Raw genomic sequence first — 22,916 nt, 5'->3', positions numbered from 1 at the left:
CTCACTCTGTAGACCAGGCTGGCCTCGAACTCAGAAATTCTCCTGCCTCTGCCTCCCAAGTGCTGGGATTAAAGGCGTGCGCCACCACACCCAGCTTCTTCTTCTTTTTGTTTTTGTTTTTGAGACAGGGCTTCTCTCTGTAGCCTAGCTGTCCTGGACCAGGATAGTCTCAATCTCAGAGATTCGCCTGCATCTGCCTCACAAGTGCTGGAACTTAAGGCATGCACCACCCCTACTGGCTTCATGATTTCCAGTTTTCTGTGGGTTTTGTTTGTTTGTTTGTTTGTTTTGTTTCTTAAGATTGATTCCTACTTGGGCCTCACTCTGGAAAAGCTGGTAGTTTTCCTGAGGTAGTAGAAGGAGTTCCAGGTTATGCTCCGCACCTGCTGCTGAGAACATCCTAGCAGAGGTAAGGGGTTCTGCCTCTGATGTCTGGCCACCCGAGCTGATGAGGAGTGAGTGAAGGCCATTAATCACAAATGGAGCCTGCCTGATCTGGAGAGAGAAAGAGATCTGACTTCCAAGACCTGGCGCAGGCCTGACTTGCCATCCTCTTTAACACTTTGACAGGTGCTGCTGGGTTCTGCTTTGTGAAAATGAAATGATTTCAAGAATTGTTGGGTTACTTGGGTTTTTTGTTTGTTTGTTTGTTTGTTTGTTTGTTTCATGTGGAGGTCACGTGTTATCCAGGCTGGCCTGGAACTTGCCATGGATCAAAGGATAACCTTGAACTCCTGCTCGAAGTCCTGGCACGTACTGACACACCCAGTTTACAGTGTATCTCATGGATGCCAACAATCGTGCATTATGTATGTGAGCACTCTACCAACTGGGTACAACTTCAGCCCTAAGAGGTTATCTATTAAAAATACCTACCAGCCAGGCACGGCGGTACACATCCTCCATCCCGGAGGCAGAGTCAGAGCATTACTGTGAGTTCAAGGACAGCCTGGACTACGTGGAGTTCCGGGAACTGTATAGACACCTTGCTGAGAGACAGAGAGAGACACAGACAGACAGACAGACAGACAGACAGACAGACAGACACACACACACACACAGAGAGAGGAGAAATGCCTACCATAAAGTAGAAATTGATAAATGGTTTTCCCCCTTCAGCTTTCCTGGAATGTCTAAAGACAAGACACATCAGGAAGACCAAGGATCAAGGACCCTTCCAAAAGCCAAAGACCAAGCTTACTACTGACTACCTTTGAGGTAGATGAAAAATTCCTCTGATGGTTTGTATATTCTTGGACAAGGGAGTGGCACCATTTGGAGGTGTGGCCTTGTTGTAATAGGTGTGACCTGGTTGGAATGGGTGTGTCATTGTGGGTGTGGGCTTAAGATCCTCATCCTAGTTGCCTGGGAAGTCAGTCTTCCACTAGCAGCCTTTGGATGAAGATATAGAACTCTCAGCTCTGCCTGTGCCATGCCTGCCTGAATACTGCCATGCTCCCTCCTTGATGATAATGGACTGAACCTCTGAACCTGTAAGCCAGCCCCAATTAAATGTTGTTTTTATAAGACTTGCCTCGGTCATGGTGTCTGCTCACAGCAGTAAGACCCTAACTAAGACAATCCCTGACTGTGATAGACCTCACTGATGTAACACCTCCTCCATGACCATGAAGTTATCAAGTGCTACCACCTTCCAGAGCAACTCCTCCCTGTTCTGCGGAATGAATTGGGGACTTTAGGGGCTGATAGGTTCCCTGTAGTGAAGAGTCGGTTGCTTTCACTCTTTATTGTCCAAGAAGTCAGTGAAAAGAGCCTTCTTTGCCCTATCTTATAGCTGAGGAGACTGAGTTTCCATGCAATCGAGTCCTTCCTATGGGACTGAGAACCATGGTGGATCTCTAATCTCAAATGTCTGCCCTCAACTGTCCCTCCTACACCATGGAGAGACTGGCAAGTAAAAATGGGAAACCAGACTCAAGCGTGGATAATGATCATCAATACTTCTTAACTTTTTTGTTGTTTTGTTTTGTCTTGCTTTGCTTGTTCGGTGAGACAAGATTTCTCTGTGAAGCCCTGCTTGTCCTGAGACTTGCTCAGTAGACCAGGCTGGCCTTGAACTCCCAGAGATCACCTGCCTCTACCTCCTGAGCACTGGGGTCAAAGGTATGTGCCACCACCACCAAGCAACATTTTATTTTTTAATCAGAAAAAAAAATCTGCTAGAAGTCATCTTGGCAGATAATAAAAGAGTGGTTTATCTCTAATAGCCTGTTGGCTGTCCCAACCCAAGAATTAGCCTGTGCTCCTGAACAGTTAGAGCTATAGGCTATAGGCTTCAGGGAAACTTACTCTCCATCGAAGGTGGCTATGACCAGGCTAGATGTTACTCAGAATTCTACAAGTGTTGTTCACTAAGGTGAATTTCTTCCAAGTTTCAGCTCCAACGGTCAGAAGGAGAATCATCCTAATTCAGCAAATTCAGTAGAGAGTGTTGAGAAGTGAAGACCATGGTTTGAGGGTCAATAGAAACAAGCAAGGCCAGGGAGAACTGGGGGGGGGGGGAGAAGAAAGTGGATTGTATAAAGAATATCAAAAGGCTGGGATGTACAGTCCTTGCATAGCATGTGTGAAGCCCTGAGTTAGAAGTTTAGCAATGTATGAACTGAGGAGGGGGCTGGGTAGGCTGGGGGGTGGGGTGCAGGCTTGTGAGCCCAGCACTTGGGTGGTGGAAGCAGGAAGATCAGACCTTCAAGGTCATCCTCAACTAAAACTGAAAATCTGAGGATAGCCTAAATAGGATACATGAAACTTTGTGTTTAAGAAGAGAGAAAAAGAACCAGGCAGTGGTGGCGCATGCCTTTAATCCCAGCACTTAGGAGGCAGAGGCAGGCGGCTTTCTGAGTTTGAGGACAGCCTGGTCTACAGAGTGAGTTCTAGGACAGCCAGGACTATACAGAGAAACCCGTCTCGAAATAGAGAAGAAGAAGAAGAAGAAGAAGAAGAAGAAGAAGAAGGAGGAGGAGGAGGAGGAGGAGGAGGAGGAGGAGGAGGAGGAGGAGGAGGAGGAGGAGGAGGAGGAGGAGGAGGAGGAGGAGGAAGAAGAAGAAGAAGAAGAAGAAAGAAAGAAAGAAAGAAAGAAAGAAAGAAAGAAAGAAAGAAAGAAAGAAAGAAAGAAAGAAAGAAAGAAAGAAAGAAAAAGAGGAGCTAGAGAGATGGCTCAGCAGTTAAGAATTTTGGCTGCTCTTCCAGAGGACCTGGGTTCAATTTCCAACACCCACATGGCAGATCACATCTTTGTGTAATTCTAGTTCTAAAGGATTTAACATCCTCATGCAGATATACAGACAGGCAAGCAAAACACCAATGCACATGAAATGAAAATAATTTTTAAAATAAAATAAAAAAGAGGAGAGGAAAAAAGGAGGAAGAGATAGAAAAAAGTAAGAATGGAGGGAGGGAGAGAAAGAAAATCAAGCACTGGTTAAAAACGACACGGGGGGGGGGGGGGCGGGGCAGGGGAGATGGCTCTGAGGTTAAAGCCCATAATCCTCTTTTGAGACTTGGCTTTCAGTACACTGGACAGACAACAGCAGCTCACAACCCCCTGCAACTCACCTCTGGCCCCCACAGGTACCTGCACTCATGTGCACATGCACATACACCCCCCCACACACACACACACATATTTTAAAATAATAGAAAACTAATCTGGAAACAAAATCCTACACAGATTATTAAAACTCGGGCTATAAAACTGAACTAGTATCTGCTTTTCCGCCTGGCTGCTGGATGCAGTTTAATGTGGGCAGGTAGGAAAGTGGTACCTATTTAGTCCCGCACCGAGAGGGTTCCCGTGGCAAATGAACACTTGTACACCCACAGAGCACTATCTTTCAAAACCTTGACGAAGGGTGGGGTGGGGGGTTGTTTTCATTTTTATTTGCTTTTATTTATTTTTGTTTGTTTGTTTGACCACGTGGTTTCAGGTTGCTCAGGCTAGCCTCAATCTCACTTCGTGGCTGGGGATGGCATTAAACTCCAGATCCTCCAGTCTGTCTCAGTCACAGGAGCATTGGGACGGAATGTACCACTACCTCTAGCCAAGCTGCCCAAATTCTTAAGTGATAATTTTCAGAAAAACTCAATCCTGCAATGCAGAAAATAATAACACCCCAAATATTTCTGAGTTTCATTTCCGCTATTGGCATTTCCCTCTTGGGTTATTTTCTGCAAGCCTGATTCTGATTCTGTGTCCCAAGAAGCTGTCTGGCCTGGGAGTTCACTAACGTGACGCTGGTGTGCACCTCACCCGTGTTTTCTAAGGGCACTGAGAAATAATGTTCACGTTTTTCTTCTTCTCCTTTTTTTTTTTTAATTTTCTTTTTTATTTAACCGTGGACAGGTTTGTTTTTGTAACTGTCAGCAGTTGGGGCTATTTTGAGAATGTAGGACAGGGTTAAGGATTAGTCCCAGCATTCTCTTTGCTGTGTATCAGAGCCGCTTAGCTGTAATTAATCAGGACATTAGGTTTTGTACTCTTGGTTCAGGTCATTTGCCTATGAGCTGCCCCAGCCTTTCACAAAGGCATACTGCATATGTTTCTGGGTACCTTTTTGAGAGAAGATTTAAATTAGCCAGATGAATAATACTTTGTTACAAGTGTTTTGCCCTAGGCAAAAAGGTTTTCTTCATATTATCATAGCCCGGAGCTGCAGCCCTCCAGCTTGATGTGACTGGTGTTATACTGTCACAAGGCAATGATGTAAGAACAGGGCTCTCTGTGTCAGACAAATCTGGATTTAGGGGAATTATAGCAGATGTTGCAAAATGGCAACAGTTTAGCAAGTTCCTTTTATCCCAGTGTTGGGAGGCAGGACTACTAAGTGCAGCAGACAGAAGAGAATGTTTTCTTTGATCGTTTGCGCAAGCTCTAGGGTAGGGACTTCCCCAGTTACAGCACATCACTAATGATATAGTTATACAGTCGCTGGTGGATCAGAATACAGAATTAAGGGCTGACATTTTTTTTTAAGTATTTGTTTTGGTTGAGCTTGGTATTGTGGTCATTTACATCATAAGCTTCAGATGCTAAGTAAGGTCTAACTCTTGGTTAAGGAAGCTTAATTCCGGGGAAGAAACGGGATAACAACAAAAGCTAACCACAAGACATAATTTAACCTCGGCAACCCTCTCCATTCAGACCTACCATGGACGCCTAAATTATGTGAACCCCAAGAAAGAGTTAAAGTGTATACGTTATTTTAATTTTTATATTTTCATATGGTCGAGAATATTTAACCATGTTTAATAACAACACAGTCTGCACTGTTAATGTCTGTGCAAAGCTTAGTTTCTTTAAGATTAAAAGAAGAGCTGTCTTCAAAACCTTTGGATGCCCATGATGGAGAAGCCTTTCAGTTCCACTCGAGTAAAATTATTTACAAACTTGGTTAAGGTGAGTGGGCGCATGGTAGTGGGCCAGGACAGAAACACAGCAGCTATTCCTGGAGAGAGGGGATGCTGGATTTGGCTCCTTGAAAGTGTGCCTCCTGTGGTTCCCTGCACACCCAGGACTGTCTCTGGGTTTTTAGAAACTTTGGGGGGAAGTATAGCATTAGATTTCACTGAAGTGTATACTGTCAGAAGACAGCAGGAGCAGGCAGGACGGCAAGAAAATGCCTTCCCCTGGGGAAAGACTTGCAATTATTACTAACACGCACACATAATGAATTTGCTCTTTTTATGCAAATATTTATCGATCATTTCCATTGGAGCATTAGACAGTGAAATTCACACAAACATTTCAACATTTTTTCAAGTGGCTTCTATCTTTACAAAACGTCTTTAAATTTTTAAAGGTGTTTTAACTTGCAAATTTTGATTACCTCTTGGGTGTGCAAAAAAGAAAATGAAATATTCTAATTTTTCAGGTGGTTTTCATTTAAAACAAAGCAAAGGATGCAAATATAGATGGGTTTTTTTAAATTATGGATGTGAGTAGCTATGTTTTGTATGGTTTTTTTCTTGAAGACAGAAATGGATTGGAGAAAAAAAAAAGGGCAGGATCAGAGGGAACTGCCTCTGTTCCATATAAAATATGCCTGCAGGGGAACCTAATCGTCTTTGTATATTTTACCTGTTTCACTAATGTTTACACAGAGAGAGGGTGTGCTTATGCACCAAAAAAGTAGGGATGTTGAAGAAGATTTGGGGTTCAGCAGACATCACAGTTGATCACAGTGACACATTACGATCTCTTTAATAAGAGGAGTATATGTTCCTCCAATAAGTGTCTCCAAAATTAAATTAAAATTCTTGTACTTTAGATTTTTCAAAACTAGGTTTTCTCTAAATCCAGAGCTCAGGATAATGGTGCTTGGTAAAAACTCTAAAACTCAAAAGTTTCCTTGAGGTGGCTTAACTCTAACTTTGAATTTGGCATGATGTGATAAATGGATATTTATTAGTCTCTACTCCCCTCAACCCCAGACTGAAGCCTCACCTATGATTTAAATTAAACTAGCCAGCACCCAAGCTCAGATCAGTAGTACTTTATATCTGGTGACAAAGACAACCCTGAACAGTGGGTATAGCACTGGGCTCTACACATTGGCGTGTGGAACAAGCCCAGGACGAAGAAAACTGAAAGATGCTGTAAGGACATGCTGTGTTCAAGAATCCTAGACTCATGAACACGCTCTCAATAAAAGACTTTTACTTTTTCCTCCAGTCTGCCTCGATAATGACTATCCCAGAGATCTTAAAAACAAGAAGACACATATCAGAAATCCTATTACAACCTTCAAAGTCCTGGCAGTGAGTGGTAATTCCCAACCAGCCCCCTACACATAGCTAAGTCTAAGAATAATTTGGAAGAGGTTTCTGTGCGGGCGAAGCATCTGCCATTTCACTGTTCACTAACTCATCGTTAGCCAAAGTAGGAAACTCAAACAATTGGGCTTCATATCTGCATACTTGGAATTTGACTTTTTGATTCATGATTGTACCCATTAGCTTTGAAAATCCACGTTTCTGTCTAGTTGCGTGTTTTGCTTGAACGATCTCAAATTATGCTTTCGAGTCAAATATTATTACAAGCTCAAATACGTGGGAGACGTGAGTGTGTGTCACTGGTCAGGGGGGTGGTGTTTGTTTTATTGATTTTCATCTGGCGAGTTTAAAATATGAGCAAACTTTTCACGGAGGGCTTGGGGACATTTGTTTGAACACTCCTGGAGTAATTGGAAATGCAACAATTGTTTAAAAAGTGGTATTGTCCATGAAAAGATTTAGTGAGGGATGAAGAAATTTCTTGAACCCAAAGACCTAATCTGGTGATCCAATTCTCCCCCCTGTGTCCATTCCCGTGAAACCCCATTTACCGGGCCCTATCCCTCGCCAGCTCCCCGCATCCTACCTAGCCAATCCTCTACGTTTCCCACATTGTCTCGGCTTTTGTCTTTTCAGTCTAAACAGAAGAACAACAGATAGGGTTCCGAAGGGCAGGGAGCATCATGGGCTGCAGGAGAATGGCTGGGATGAGGGTCAGATCCTGCCCCTGCTGCCAACAGTTACTAGGGCTTGTGCTGCCCGGCTGAACAGTGTTCAAAGGCTTCGCTGGGCTTTGTTCCACTGTGTGGGGATTAGGCCTGGCGGTCTGAGAATTTGCCTTCTAATTAAAAAGGATAAAAGATAGAAGTAGCATTAGACTAAAACAGAGCAGTGATACTTCACAGGCTGAAGTTTTGTGTGTGTGTGTGTGTGTGTGTGTGTGTGTGTGTGTGTGTGTGTGTGTGTGTGTGTACGTGCGCGCACACGCGCATATGTGCGTGCGTGTGTGTGTGTGTGTGTGTGTGTGTGTGTGTGTGTGTGTGTGTGTGTGTGTGTGTGTGTGTGTGACAAGGCAATGCTCAAACTTGTCTGGATATTTTATTTCTTCCGTATTCCACTCAGATTTAGAAGAGAGAACTTGAGGAACTCTTCCCAGAGGTTGTGGGTGTCTGCATCAAAAATGTGTGTTAGGGGAAGGAATACAGTCAACACTGGAGAGTGGGGGCACTCCCAGAATCACCTTCTATTTCAGACGCTGGCGAGAAATCAATCCCACTAAGAGTGGCTTCTGTCTTTCCATTCCACTGTGTCCTGCCATGCCTTCCAGCATCTCTACCTGCTCTCTTCTCTGTTACTCTGCATCTCCTTGCAACTGTGGACCCTGTCTTAACCAGCTGTAAAATGCAATTAAGAAATCACGATAGACACACACACACATAAACACACCAGTCTCTCTACGTGTGTGTGTGTGTGTGTGTGTGTGTGTGTGCGTGTGTGTATTTGTGTGTATGTGTGTATATACACAATCCCCCTTTCTGTTTATGTTTACAAAGGTAAATGTATTCTGTGCCTATAGTTCGTTGAGAAAGGGACCACCTACACATCCAAGTGAAGACCAGGGGAACCCAGCCCAACGAATGGAACCCTGTCTTAACCCCCATTTGCTGTCTAGCCTCCATAGCTCACTGAGACGTGTGTAAAGAGCTGTATGGTTTAAGAAGTACGGCTGCCACTTGTTGACTTAAACAAGAGTCCGGGAGTGACTTGTTCAGTACTTGACTGGGTACTCTACCAGGAAGGAATTGGAGGTGAGATTTCTGTTAGAAATACTGGACCGGTTGCAGAAATCAGTTGACGTGGGTTGATTCTACCCCCCCCCCCCGGGGTGGGGGTAAGTGTTTCCTAGAGGACCTCCAAGCTTTCAAAGCCACTGAGCTCAGACTGCATAAAGGAATGCCCTCTGTTCCCACAGAGCTCATGTTACTTCATGAGGCTGAAGGAGCGAAATTTCTTTACCAATTTTTGTTTTCCATTTGCCTCATAGACATTAAGTAATCTCCTTTACAAAAATACTGTTTTTGAAGTATGAGGTTATCATGGGGTTGGTTTGTGTATTTCAGAGATGCAGCATGCTCCTGTTCGTTTAAATAAATAACGTTTGAAGTTGCATTTATTCATTTGAGCTATTTACCCATAACCTATATTGAGCATCACTAGAAAATATAGTGAGTTCATATAGAGCTGTCTTTTGATTTAATGTATAGATTTTGGGATGAAGTCTGTGACTTTTGTTTTTAGCATAAGGAGTGCCTAGTAGTTCTAATTCTCTAAACTCTAACTCTTTTCTCTTTTAATGCCTAAACAGAATTAGTATGTTGGTGGTTTTGTGTGTGTGTGTGTGTGTGTGTGTGTATGTGTTGTGATGTGTGTATGTGTGTTTTAGATCTATGAGATAAATTTTGCAACTCTGCTAGATATATGTACAAGTTTTTGTGAAATCCCCCAGTCTGATTTTGATCATGAGCTTTGTGTGAGAGAATCAAACGGTTCTCCCGGTTCGAGGGGACAGCCATGGTAATTTCTATTACGTTCTACCTCTTTCTTTCATTTTTGCCTTTTGGAGTTGACCAGTCCCCTGCTGACTCCCAGAATGCAGCAAAGCTGGACCTGCTAGTACCACTCTAAAGAAAACAGAGATAATAATCTGATTTAGACATTGAGAACACTGGGAAGAATGGCAGCAGTCGTGGGTACCAATGGGTACCAGAGCATCAAACGCTCCCCTCTTCCCAGCCCCTGCTTCTCTTTAGCAGTCAGAATATGTCAGGCATTAGCACAAAGCCAAGCCATTATGAGAATGTAATTCACAATATTTTGGCTTCTATTTTTCAGCAGCTTTTGAGTAAAATATTGTACAAGAAAGAGGCCTTTGTTGTGTTTATAATGCATGTACAACCTGGTGAGAAGCCGAATAAAAAAATGTATATTATTTGCATAACTTGAATTAAAGAATTTAGTGCATTATTGGGTCTTGAATGTCTTAAATTTGAGAGAGCTGGCTGAAGAGCAATATTACTCCATTACCGTTCTGTAATTCATATAATGAAATCATATGGCTAAAAAAAAATTCAGGTCTTCACAATGGCAAGTGGAACCTGACTTCTGAACTCCTTTTTAATGAAAACAGTAATTTATAAGCTGGCACATGTGTGTGCCCCTTTCTGTTTGCTGACAATACAAGTCCGTGGCGTTCATATCCTTTCATCTGCTCTCCCCAAAAGGGCCTTTAAGAGAAGCCAATTCCATCTAATAGATGTTTCCCAAATTCGAGGCACTGAAGACGGTGGCCTCACAGAAGATGGGGAGATGGAAGATCCGTTGGAATGTCTGTGAGTCCATGCAGTTTTCTGACAGCGTCCCCAGGCTACACTCTTTACTCCACTGCACACACAACTGGAACAAGCAGAGCCCCACTGGCCACACAGAGCCCACGCACATGTGTGTGCGTGTACATGTGTGTGTTTTCTTTCAATACAAACAGAAAACCCTAACAATGTCCCTAACCCTAACCCACCCCCATCACCCTAACAGTGCCCTAACCCCACCCCCACCCCTGCTTATGAGATGGGATGAGATGTGAAATGTGTATATGTTTGTTTATTTATTTAGAGAGAAGGGCTCTCTCCATAGCTCAGGTTGGCCTGAAACTAATTAGATAGCCCAAGTTGTCCTCAAACTCACAGTAATCCTTCCATCTCTGCTCTCCTAATGCTGAGATTACAGGCACGGGCCATGGGGCCTGTTGTACAAATGTGTTCTTTTCTTAAATAGTTGTTGTTATTATTATTTGTATACATAAAGTAGGCTTGTAAATGTATTTCATAGCAGCATCAAGGAAGTTCACATTGCTTGAGTGGCTGTGTTCGAATGTTCAGTCTCCAAGAGCCTATATTCTGTTCATCTGTCTGCATGTGGACTTAAAGACTATCCTCTGTTTGGTTGAGATGGCTCAGCAGGTAAAGAGGCCACTCACAATTACCTGAGCTCACATCACTGGAACTGAAGACATGGTAGAAAGAACAAGCTGTCCTCTGAATATCATGGATCACGAGGTGTTGGCATGCCCCACCTGGCTCTCTCACGTAGGTGTGTCCTAACATACATTAGCTGTTTATGCTCACTCGTATTTCTTGAAGACGCCAAGGATAACTCAACTAGCAAGCCTATTTAAGTAAAAACTCAAGGAAGCAGTTCAATGCATAGAATCTAGAAAATGATCAAAGTAAGCTATTACCTATTTGGGATAAGCAGCCATCATCAGCATTGTGAAATAGTTCAGATGTCAGATACAAAGCTTTTGTTGCACTTCCAAACTAGAGTTTAAAGTCTTTTTCAATTAATTATTCCTCTAGGGCCAGCAATGTGTCTGCTCACTGTATTTCTCCACACCGCAGGGGTGTGTCTCCTTTCAAAGAAGAGATGCCTGCAGGCCTGATGAAAACCAATAGTTAACTCTGGAATCTAAACTAACACACAAACAAAAACTCTGTAATCTAAAGGAAATTCAAGAATGTGCTGTCTGTCTATTTTGCATTTTGATGTTTATGGGCAAAGCCTGACACATATTAGTCCAAATGCAGCGATCTTTTCAAGACATGAAAGCCATTTCTCTACTTCTACATTCCAAAGATTCTCCCATTTGACTCTCTGTCATGGTTTCTGGAAGGAGAAGAGGGCAGGAAGTGGGCTGGAGAGGAGGCTTGGCTTACGAAATAGACTTGGACCAGCTGCAGCCTCTGCAAACAGATTTCTTTATCTGCAAGCCAGGTTGGAGCACATCAGCTGCTCTCAGCAGCTCGCTATGCAGCATCCTCATCCCCATGTCCAGCAGAGTACATGAGTGCCAGGCTCTCTCTGTCCCAGGACAGTTCCACGCCTTAGGTCCCTCCTAAGCAAGAACATCCCAGAATTCCCAGTGGTGTCCTTGGTGAGACACCTATGTGTCATGAGACATCTTTGAATTCTTTGCAGGTGGATGGATAGAGCCTAGGGTCAAGGGGTGAATAGCCAGCACTTTGTCTTCAAAGCCAAGTCCTTGATAGGAGGCAAGCTTTGATGTTCAGAAGGGTGGTTGGTGTTTTCAGAACTAATATCCAAAACAGTAATGCATAATACATTTGCTTCCACGGACAGCTGCTGATGCATAGCTGAAGGTTAAAGATTGTTTAACAAAAAGAACCACTCCATCAAATGTTTTAGAACACAATTCTATAATTCTAAAACAACTGAAAAACATAGTCCAATTCACTATGAATCCCTTCTTCTTCCTCTCCTTCCTCTTCTTCCTCTTCCTCTTCCTCTTCTTCTTCTTCTTCTTCTTCTTCTTCTTCTTCTTTTCTTCTTCTTTTCTTCTTCTTCTTTTCTTCTTCTTCTTTTCTTCTTCTTCTTCTTCTCCTCCTTCTTCTGCTACTACTACTACTACTACTACTACTACTACTAGTACTACTAGTACTACTAGTACTACTACTACTATTATAGCTGTGAACTAAACTCATGGTCTTATGCAAGCTAGTTAAGTCTTCTCCCACTGTACTACCTATACTCCTCAACCCAATACAGTGTGCTCCTTACCCTAACTCTGCTAGCAGCAGGTAGGTGGGTGGATGGATTGATGGATGGATAGATGATAGATAGATAGATAGATAGATAGATAGATAGATAGATAGATAGATAGATAGATAAAATTGGAACTAAAAAGAACCTTGGTGTTTGTTAGCTACATTCCAACAAACATGAATTCCTCAAATCATTTTGAGCAGAAAGCTGTGATGCAGGGGCTAAAACACATCAAAACCACACAGCTAAGGTTGGTGCAAACAGGACATATACCTAGCAGTTGTTTACTATAGCAGCCCTTTGATCCATTATGCTATGTCCTAGAGAACCACAGCTTCTGTTTTTGCTAATATGAATGTTACTAGTTATCTGATGTGATCACTTCACCACCTCTGAAAAGTTGAAGCAATGGCTAGTGGCCTGGCTGTGATTCCAGCTGCTTGAGAGGCCTATATGGGCAACTTAGAGTGACCCTATTAGAAAATTTTTAAAAGATAAAGTTTTTAAAGGACTGGATATAAAGCTGGCATGGGGCACAGGCCTTTCATCCTGGCACTTGGGAGTCAAAGCAGGGCGCTCTATCAGTTCGAGGCCAGCCTGGTCTGCATAGGGAGTTCCACAACAGCCAGTGGTACACAGAGAAACCCTGTCTCAAGAAACTAACCTAAAATAAATGACTGGAGATAACGCTAAAGGATAACACACTTACCGAGCATGCACAAGACCCTAGGATCGGCCTTTGATACAGCCATTGACCAATCAACAAATCAAGTGACAATAGGGGACAATAGGAAATACGACAATGTATCTCTCAAAGTGGAGTTGGTAAGACAGGATAGGCTGGCATGGAGCAGCACTTACAGTAGGTAGCGCCTGGCTTGTGTGAGCATCATGCAGTGAGTTTCTTGTTTTCTGCTACTGATGTTAAACACCCCACTGTTGACTTTCTTGTGTCTTATTCACAGGCTTCTGCATGGCCAGGACAAGTGCTTCTCTTTGCCAGGGAGCCTTATTTGAGCAAACGGCCCTTTCACCCAAAGTCTGAAAGAAAATGCCAGGTTCTCTTTCCTTTCTCAGAGCCCTCAATCAAAACACCATGTGATGGACTGAGGTGTAGCCTGATGGTACAATGTTCGTCTCCATGAAAAGGCCCTGGGTTCAATCCCAGTCACCACCAGCAAAACAAAAAGAATAGAACAGCACAAAGCTACTCATGTACATATGTCTCCATACAAGCATGTATGACATATACACACGTGTAAACAAAGGAGTAAATTGCTTAGATTTCATAAAGTATTGATTATTGTTTAATATACTTCGAAAGTCAAAGCAAACCTCCCCAAATCATTGTTAAGTGAGCTCAGAAACATTTTTTAAAAGGTAAGTATGCTGTCAGTGTTAAATGCAAAATCAAACGGCCCTGACTTAGACATTGGAACATTTGATAATTTGTGAAAGCGCTCAGCGCTGGTGCTACGGCCAATTGCGGTACCTGCGTACATCCTCTGAACTTGCTGGTGTGCTTCTCGCTGTGATGTTAATGGCTCCTTTGAAGAGGTTAAAAGCATATTGAGAGCAGCAATCGATGCAGCTGTATTCATTTGTGGTAATTTTCTCAAATATTAGGATACACGTTAATCAGAAGAGTATTCAGCAGGTTACAAGATAAAGGACACTCAGAACTCTAATACACATTGCTAGATGCCCTTGACTTGGACCTGATGAAAATGCTTTTTTTCCCTGCTAGCATAGCACATAAAATACAATGTGCTAACATCTAGTCCTGAACTCTAGAAGGTACCCATGTGTTTACATAGAAATCTACGGGAAATGTTCTCAAATTCTTAGCCCACCCTGCTGCTTCCTTAAGTTGGCCATATCTGTACGGCAATCATTTTTGGTTGCCTTGAAGTCGTGACCAATCTCTTGGGAAGTGGACATAAGGTTGGCAGTTGTGCAAGCTCTGCAGGGCACAAAGGTAGAAGAGAGTGAGCTCAGAGGTCACTTAAAATTTCAGCCATCTTTCTCCAACTTTTACAGTTCAAACCCAGGATGAAACTTGAGGTTGCAGGGAATGGAGTTGGGGGAGAATCTGGAATTGGGAGTTGGCCTTTCGAGTTGTTCTGGCTCAGATCTAGAAATACTGAGAGTGCTGCTCTGCAGTAGTGAACAGTAGTTGCTACTGATGTTAAGTACCCACTAGTGATGTCTGTGATCGCAGAACTTAGGGGGCAAGGCATAAGGGCAACTGAGACCTTAGAGGCAGCCTAGGTTAGATAGATCAATGGATAGATAGATAGATAGATAGATAGATAGATAGATAGATAGATAGATAGATAGATAGATTAGATAGATTAGATAGATAGATAGATAGATAGATAGATAGATAGATAGATAGATAGATAGATAGATAGATAGATAGATAGATCTGCCAACTTAGGCCACAGTGTAAAATCCTTCTTCAAACAAAACAAAGCAACACAAGACCAGAACTCTAAACCCAAAACAGATCTCGTCTACGCATAAGGGTCCAGTCTATGAGTGTCCATGATGGTCCACTGCCAGCCAGCTTCCATGGTGGGTGTCCAGGCTAAACAGAGCAGTGAGGTCATCTGTCAAGAACAATCTGGCCGGGCGTGGTGGTACATGCCTTTAATCCCAGCACTTGGGAGGCAGAGGCAGGCGGATCTCTGAGTTCGAGGCCAGCCTGGTCTACAAAGTGAGTTCCAGGACAGCCAAGGCTACAGAGAGAAAACCTGTCTCGAAAAAAACAAACAAAAAAAGAACAATCTGACACACACACTGAGGGAATGTTGGAGAGCTGGGTGAATTTTCTTTGTTAGTTAGTTGGTTAGTTAGTTAGTTAGCTAGTTAGCTAGTTAGCTAGTTAGCTAGCTTGTTGGTTGGTTGCTTTGGTTTGATTTTTTGACACAGGATTTCTCTATGTAGCCCTGGCTGTCCAGAACTTGCTTTGTAGACAAGGCTAGCCCCCAACTCACAGAGATTGCCCTGCCTCTCCTGCTTCAGCCTCCAAGTGCTGGGATCAAAGGTTCGTGCCCCCAGTGCCCAGAGAAATTTTATTTCCACTGTTCAGCCTTTTTATCAAATGCTTTCTTTCCACTATCCTCTATGCAGCAGCTTGAATATTTGCATGATAGACATGCGTCACTATGTGTGAACCATGAAGTGTGTTTGAAGAGAATACTTTAATTAAAATTGACATTTCTGAGCACACTGCTGAGAACATCTGTGTTCCCTCTTCAGCTGCTTTGTGCATCTCCACAGGAGACCAATGGAAGAGGAGTTTCTGTCCCATTGTAATACTAATTTAATGCCCATGGAAAGGCATTACTGTGTATACACAAATTTTCTTCTTTGAACCACATATCAGCACTTTCTTTTAATCCCAGCAATTGGAGGCCGAAGCAGGAGAACTGCCTCTTATTTGAGGCCCACCTCAGTTATACAGTGAGTTCCAGACCACCAGCCTAGGACACTGCCTCAGAGAGAAAGGGAAGGGAGAAAACAGATCTGGGAATGTAGCCTAGAATGCCCATGAAGCTCTGGGCTCAGGTCTCAGGACCACGTAAACCAAATGCACTTGTAATCCTAGACTTGAGAGGTAGACATGAGAGCATCAGGGCTCAGGGTCACCCTCAGCCAGCTAAGGTCTTGCAAATGACCAGAGTTCAATTCCTAGCGCCCACACGGTAGTTCCTCTCTGTAACTCCAGTTCTAAGGGACCAGAAGCTGCTTTCTGACCTATGCAACCAGGCTGATCTCATGTGGTATATACACATGCATTTAAGCAAAGCACTGATACATATAACATTTTTTAAATTAAAAATATCAATAATAATAACAATATAAATATATCATTCCCCCCTCCCCAGTCGTTAAAACAGTTTTTAAAAATAAATAAATAAATAACTAGTCTGTGAAGTGGAGTTTATCAAGGAATAGGCATTGATGGCTGTTCTCAGTACTGTTCTTCATCCGTTTTGGATTTGGCACTGCTGAGGAAATAGACCATCAGAAGCAGCTGCATGCCATCAGCATCATTCAAACCATGGCTCCATGAGTAAATGACCACAGTCCACATGGATAGAGCATTTACTACATAAGAGAAATAATTCACTCACTAAACAAATACATGTACGTTCCAGTCCGATGAAGCTTGCATTCTGATGGGCAGGGTGGATAAACATTAAACCTGTTAGGCATTGTGTGATCGAGCTAAAGACATGCTAGGGGGAAAGGAAGAATAAGGAAGAGTCCAGGAGGCAATGTTTGAGTGATAACGCCAAGCTATTGAGGGATCTAGAGGTATTGACACCTTGAGAAAAATGCTACAGAGATGGAAAGGACTGATATAGGATAGAGTGTATCTGTAGAGGCTGGGGATGTAGCATGAAGGCCAGGATAACTGGACTAAGGACCTTCTGGAGGCTGAGATGGGAAGCTTCTAAGTCTGAAATCCATTGAGCTATCTACAAAGACCTGTGGTGGTTTGAAAGAGAATGGCCCTAATAGGTTTGACTAGTTGGTCCCCAGTTGGTGGAACTGTTTGGGAAGGATTAGGAGGTGTGACCTTGTAAAGAGAGGTGTGTCACTTGGGACAGCCTTTGAAGGTTCCAAAGCCCACAACATTCCCAGTTAGCCTCTTTCTGCCTCGGTTGTCTCAACAAGTAAGCTTTCAGCTATTGTTCCAGTGTTGTGCCTGCCTGCCTACTGCCATGCTCCCAACAAGATGGTTATGCACTAATCCTCTGAACAGTAAGCCCCCCAATAAACTCTTTCATCTGTCTTGGTCATGGTGTCTCTTCACAGCAATAGGAAAGTAAGACAAGACCCTATGTTAAGTCTAAGGGGGGGGGGGGAGTCTACACCTCTTTCTAAAAACAGCTACATATGTTCTTCAGTTTACCAGAGGGGTACAGTCTAATAAGACCATCTTTGTCTTTTATAACAGGGATAAAATACTGTGACCAAAAGCAGCTTAGAAATGGAATGATTGATTTGGCTTACACTTCCCCATCATGGTTCATCCCTGAGCCTACTGGAGACAGAAACTCAAAGCAGGCACCTGAAGTCAGAAAACGAAGCAGAGACCTTGGAGAATCATAGTTTACTGGCTTGTTATCCAGGACTTCCTCAGACTGCTTTCTTATACTATCTGGGTCCACCTGCCAGGGAGCACACTGCCTACAGTGAACAGGATCATCCCATTGTAATCATTAATCAAGAAAATGTCCCATGGGCTTACAAACAGGACAATCATCTGATGGGGATATTTTCTCAACTTAAATTTTCTCTTCCTACATGACTGTGGCTTATACCAAGGTGACAGGAAAAGGAAGAGAGAGGGGGGGGAACCTACCATGGTTAAAATCATCCATGGTTAAAAACTACCACAAATAGTTGTCAGTTGTGGTGCACACCTTTAATCCCAACACTCAAGAGGCAGAGGCAGGTGAATCTCTGTGAGTTTGAGTTCAACCTGTCTACAGAGCAAGTTCCAGGACAACCAAGGCTACACAGAGAAATCCTGTCTCAAGAAATCCAAAGCAAACAAACAAAAACAACATCAACAAAACAAACCCTGCCACAAACGAATGACACACTGGATCTACTGCCTGAGTGAACTGCCTAGCTTAGCCATGCGGTGCACTTCCTCTCAGGAGTGTTTGTTCGGGAACTGGTGTCTGCGCTGCTGCCTATTGGCAGTAGGGATGATCTACCCTGACTACAAGCTAACACAAGGATGATCTACCCTGACTACTAGCTAACACAAGGATGAGCTACCCTGACTACAAGCTAACACAAGGATGATCTACCCTGACTACTAGCTAACACAAGGATGATCTACCCTGACTACTAGCTAACACAAGGATGATCTACCCTGACTACTAGCTAACACAAGGATGATCTACCCTGACTACTAGCTAACACAAGGATGATCTACCCTGACTACTAGCTAACACAAGGAAAGACCAAAATTCGAAATGAAGCACTGCCCTTACTGAATATGGAGTCACTTTTACAATAAAGTTGAAAAGCAGTAAGTGAGTATTAGTGATGACTTTTATCATTAAATCATATTATTAAACATACATTATTAAATCACCATAACCACTTAAAAACCCAAGAATCCGAATGCCTCTGCCTCCAGACTGAAGGGTCCTTGTGCCTCTGGAGCCACTGTCCTGGTTGTCACATGGCTCATTTAAGGTTCTGCCTAGAAGCTTGGTAAGTGTAGGTTCCAATGTTTTCTGCCTCTTTATGAAAGGACCTCAAATGACTCAGGAGCCAGAAGAGGAACTTTTCATTGGGCAACTAGACATTGTCTGAAAATGTAGCGCAATGCAGCACTAAGTATACATTAGTTACCCATCAGCCCTTCACCTTCAGTTACTACTTATAAGTCAGGGGCCTTCGGACTCTCTTAACCCCAATCCTGTATTGAGTGAGTCTCCAAGACCCAACTTGAAATTCAGTGAGCTCAAGTTTGTAAGACAATTCAAGGCTAAGAATGCCAGTCACTCTTGGCAATCTGGGGTCTAGCCTGGGAGCCCACACAGTGCAAGGAGAGAACTAACTCCCACAAGTTGTCCTCTGACCTCCACACAGATGCTAGGTCCTGTTCTTGCCTCCCCTTTCTCTACCACACACAAATAAACAAACATGAACATCCTAAAGTCAATATAAAAGAAAGTTCAGGTTCCCCCATGGTCATGCACACTTTTAATCCTAGTGTTTAGAAAACAGAGGCAGGTAGATCTCTATGAGCTGGAAGCTAGCCTGGTCTATGTATCATGCTCCAGGCCAGCTAAGGCTACATATTATGATGCTGAGGGAAAAAAATACACACACACACACACACACACACACACAGTAGACTCGATGTGAGAAAAGACAATGGCCAAGTTCCCTTTATGCTGTTCCCCTCCTCATTTATCTTGCAAAAAGACAATCAGAGATGGAAGAGGCAGTTCCCCTCCCCAACCCATCACTGCCCACCTCACCCCGCCGTCTCCAATCTTGAAAATCATTGCCAGCTACAAGCCTCAGCACATATGGAACATACAGTTTCCTAAAATTCTCACCAAATGATCATATGTGACCTTCCACTGCTGGCCTTCAAACAGTGAGGGCAGATTTAAAAGAAGATTAGCCCACTTCATGGTTATATATCTTAATTATCTTAAAAGATGGAGCTAGTCAAATGGTCTTCATGAACTACTTCACATTCATCAATGCATCTACAAAAACAACAGCAGCAGCAGCAGCAACAACAACAACAATATACCTACAACACTGACTGTGGGCACAGCATTCCTCATTTGTGGCATGTGCTTGCTCCCCTAAATGTATGCTTTAACGTTCTCAAACACTTCTTTTTGGTTGGTTGGTGGGTTGGTTTTGGTGTTTCTAGACAGGGTTTCTCTGTGTAGCCCTGGCTGTCCTGGAACTCACTCTGTTGACTAGACAGGCCTCAAACTCAGAGATCTGACTTCATCCTCCACAGTGCTGGAATTAAAAGTGTGCACCTCCACTGCTCAGCTTGTTTGTTTTGTGAGACAGAGTCTCACTGTGTATCACTGCTGGAACTCACTTTATAAAGCAGGAAGATCTTGAACTCACAGAGATTCACCCACCTCTGCCTCCCAAGTGCTGGGATTGAAGATATGCACCACCATGCCCCACTCTCCTCCTTATAAAATCGTACATTTACCCATGTATTTAGGGAGGGATCATGGGTGCCACAGCATGCAGGTAAAAGTTCAGAATACAGAATACTTCAGGGAGTTGGTTCTTTCCTTCTGCCATGTGGCTTTCTGGGGACCGAATGCAGGTCAGCAACTTGACGACCAGCACCTGTTGAGCCATCTCTCAGGTCTTGTAACTAAGTCCTCTGCTTGCTGCCCTGCTGTGTTCATCTATACACATTTTATGGAGGAAATCAAGAGGTCTAGCCCCCTTGGTCTAACTCTCTAGCCAACCTTCCCTATAACAAACCCAGTTATCAACAGTCAGTATGGGCCAGTGTCTATTGTAGGCAGTGTGTTCTCTGTCCCAAAGAAATTTGCCTTCTGGGTCACAGTGGAGCAGACGCAGGAGCACTGTAATGGTCCGCCAACCTCAGAGCACTTATTTAGAAGACCCAGGAGACAGCTGGTGAGATGGCTCACAGCAACAGGTTCCAACACGGCCTTCCTGCTCTTGCCCCCACCCTCCTCTGATGTGTCACATGATCTCATCACATCTGCAGCCTCAGTTGTCCAAGCTATAGTTCTGATTCCTCCTCATGGGCTTTCCCTGTATTCCATGTCTCCCTCTACCCAGGCTTCCAGTAGGCTCACCCTGAGGGTTTTCAGGGTCATCTTCAGTCCTTCGTCTTTTCTCTTACCTCTGGTAGGTACCAACAAACACCACATGGCTATTATAAAGACCAAGTCACATATGTTGACACAGTCTGCTTTACATACATGCATATGTACTTAGACATATGCTTTTTCCTCCAAGACAGGGTTTCACTATGTAACCTGGGTTTCCTGGAACTCACTTTGTAGACCAGGCTGGCCCAGAGCTCACAGATATCCATTTGCCTCTGCCTCCCTAGTACTAAGATAAAAGGCATGCGCAGCCACCACCACCTGACTATAAAAGCTTTTTTAAAAAGCTGTGTATGTGTGTGTGTGTGTGTGTGTGTGTGTGTGTGTGTGTGTGTGTGTGTGTGTGTGTGTGTGTGTTACTTGAGAGCCCACCATCAGGAAGCAGAGGAAGAGCTAAGTGAAGGAATATTGTTTGACTTGTACATTGCCTTGTTAAGGACCAAAGCCTCAAGTACATGGGAATAACAAAGATTTCCTCGTGGGATGAGGCTCAGAGGGATGCAAAGCCTTCCTCTGCTTAGGGTGTGAATGAATGTTGACAGTGTGTGCAAGTACAGACTGTTTACAAACAATTGTGTGCATGTGCGCACGCGTGTATGTGTATGTGTGTGTGTGTGTGCACGCGCGCACACGTACACTCACACACTACCAACTATAGCTGCCTACTCCCAAATGCATGCAGTCTGAGACTGTTTGCTGAGACACCAGTTCTCCCTTCCCACTGTGCTGTGCGTATGAAACCACCGAGGTTCCAGGTTGCTGTATAGTTGGTAAGTGCTTCATCAGTGTGTGTACATTTCACCTGACCCCAGCTTCTGTGTGTACATGTCTGCTCTTTCCTCATTTCCTTGTCACCCCTACTAAGGTCAAAACACCAAGCCATGGGGTCTCAATAGCCTGCTCCCACACTCACTCCATTTGTGAGTTCTGGACTGAAACACGGGCCATCAAGCTTGGAAATAAGCTACATTAGCCTTTGAGCCATCCAGAAAGCCTTTTCTTCACTTGTTTGTCTGTGTCTAACAGTGATTGTTGTTCTTCCAGAGAAATGGAATTCAGTGCCCAGTACCAAAAACAGATGGTTCACAGCTCCTCATAGCTTTCATCACAAAGAGTTCCAATACCTCTGACCACTGGAGGCACCCGCACTGTATATATATACCCACACAAAGACACATACATAATCTAAAAATAAAATAAATCTTAACACACACACACACACACACACACACACACACACACACACACACACACACGACGATCTGAAGAGATGAATCAGAAGTTAAGAGCAGCCCATGAACAAGCATAACAAAGAGAGCTCAGATCCCATCAACACAACAAGCCAAGTGTCCACTCGTGCTTGTAAGCACAGGTTGGGTGGAAACAGAACGGCCTTTAGAGCTTGTTGGCTTCCAGCCTAGGGCAGAAAATGTGATGTATGCATTGAGGGAAAGACTATGCCTCAAAAAGGATCTGTGGAAAGTGACAGAGGTGGAGAGCACCTGACAGCTTTTTTATGCACACACACATACACAAATAAAGAAACAATACTGGAGATAGAGTCTCATTGCATAGCTTTGGCTGGCCTAGAACTTGCTATGTAGAACAAGCTAATCTTCAACTCACACCTCCTTGCTCTGCCTCCTGAATGTTGAGATTATAGGCATAAGCCATCATATCTGGCCGAAGAAAGGAATAAATGTAAAGGACTAAAAATGTGGCTTAGTAATTAAGTGCCTGCCTAGAACCTCTGAAGTCTAGAGTTCTTCCTTAGTACCAGAAAATGAATAACTATCATGTGGACATTTTGTTTTTTGAGACAGTGTCTCACTTTATAGCCCTGGCTATCCTGATATTTGCTATGTAGACCAAACTGACCAAAATAGAGATCCTCCCGCCTTTGAATCTCAAGTGCTGTGATTAAAGGCATGCACCAGGTTTGGCATCACACGCCTTTAATTCCAGCATCACTCTAGAGGCAGAGACAAGTGGATCTCTGTGAGTTCAAGGCCAGCCTGGTTTATAGAGTGAGTGCCAGGACAACCAGAGCTACATAGTAAGACCCTGTCTGAAAAAGCCAAGAGGGGGGAGGGGTGTACCTCACAATGCCTG

The 22,916-nt window shown here is 43.6% G+C and overlaps 1 long non-coding RNA gene across 1 annotated transcript in view; it reads right to left on the bottom strand.

Annotated features, from left to right (window-relative positions):
* Positions 1 to 22,916, bottom strand: part of Otx2os1 (orthodenticle homeobox 2 opposite strand 1) — a 124,061-nt gene that overhangs the window by 47,456 nt on the left and 53,689 nt on the right. The window lies entirely within an intron of this gene.

This window comes from Mus musculus, chromosome 14 (assembly GCF_000001635.26).
Source record: "Mus musculus strain C57BL/6J chromosome 14, GRCm38.p6 C57BL/6J".
Lineage (NCBI taxonomy): Eukaryota > Metazoa > Chordata > Mammalia > Rodentia > Muridae > Mus > Mus musculus.
This window is presented reverse-complemented; position numbering and strand designations above follow the sequence as displayed.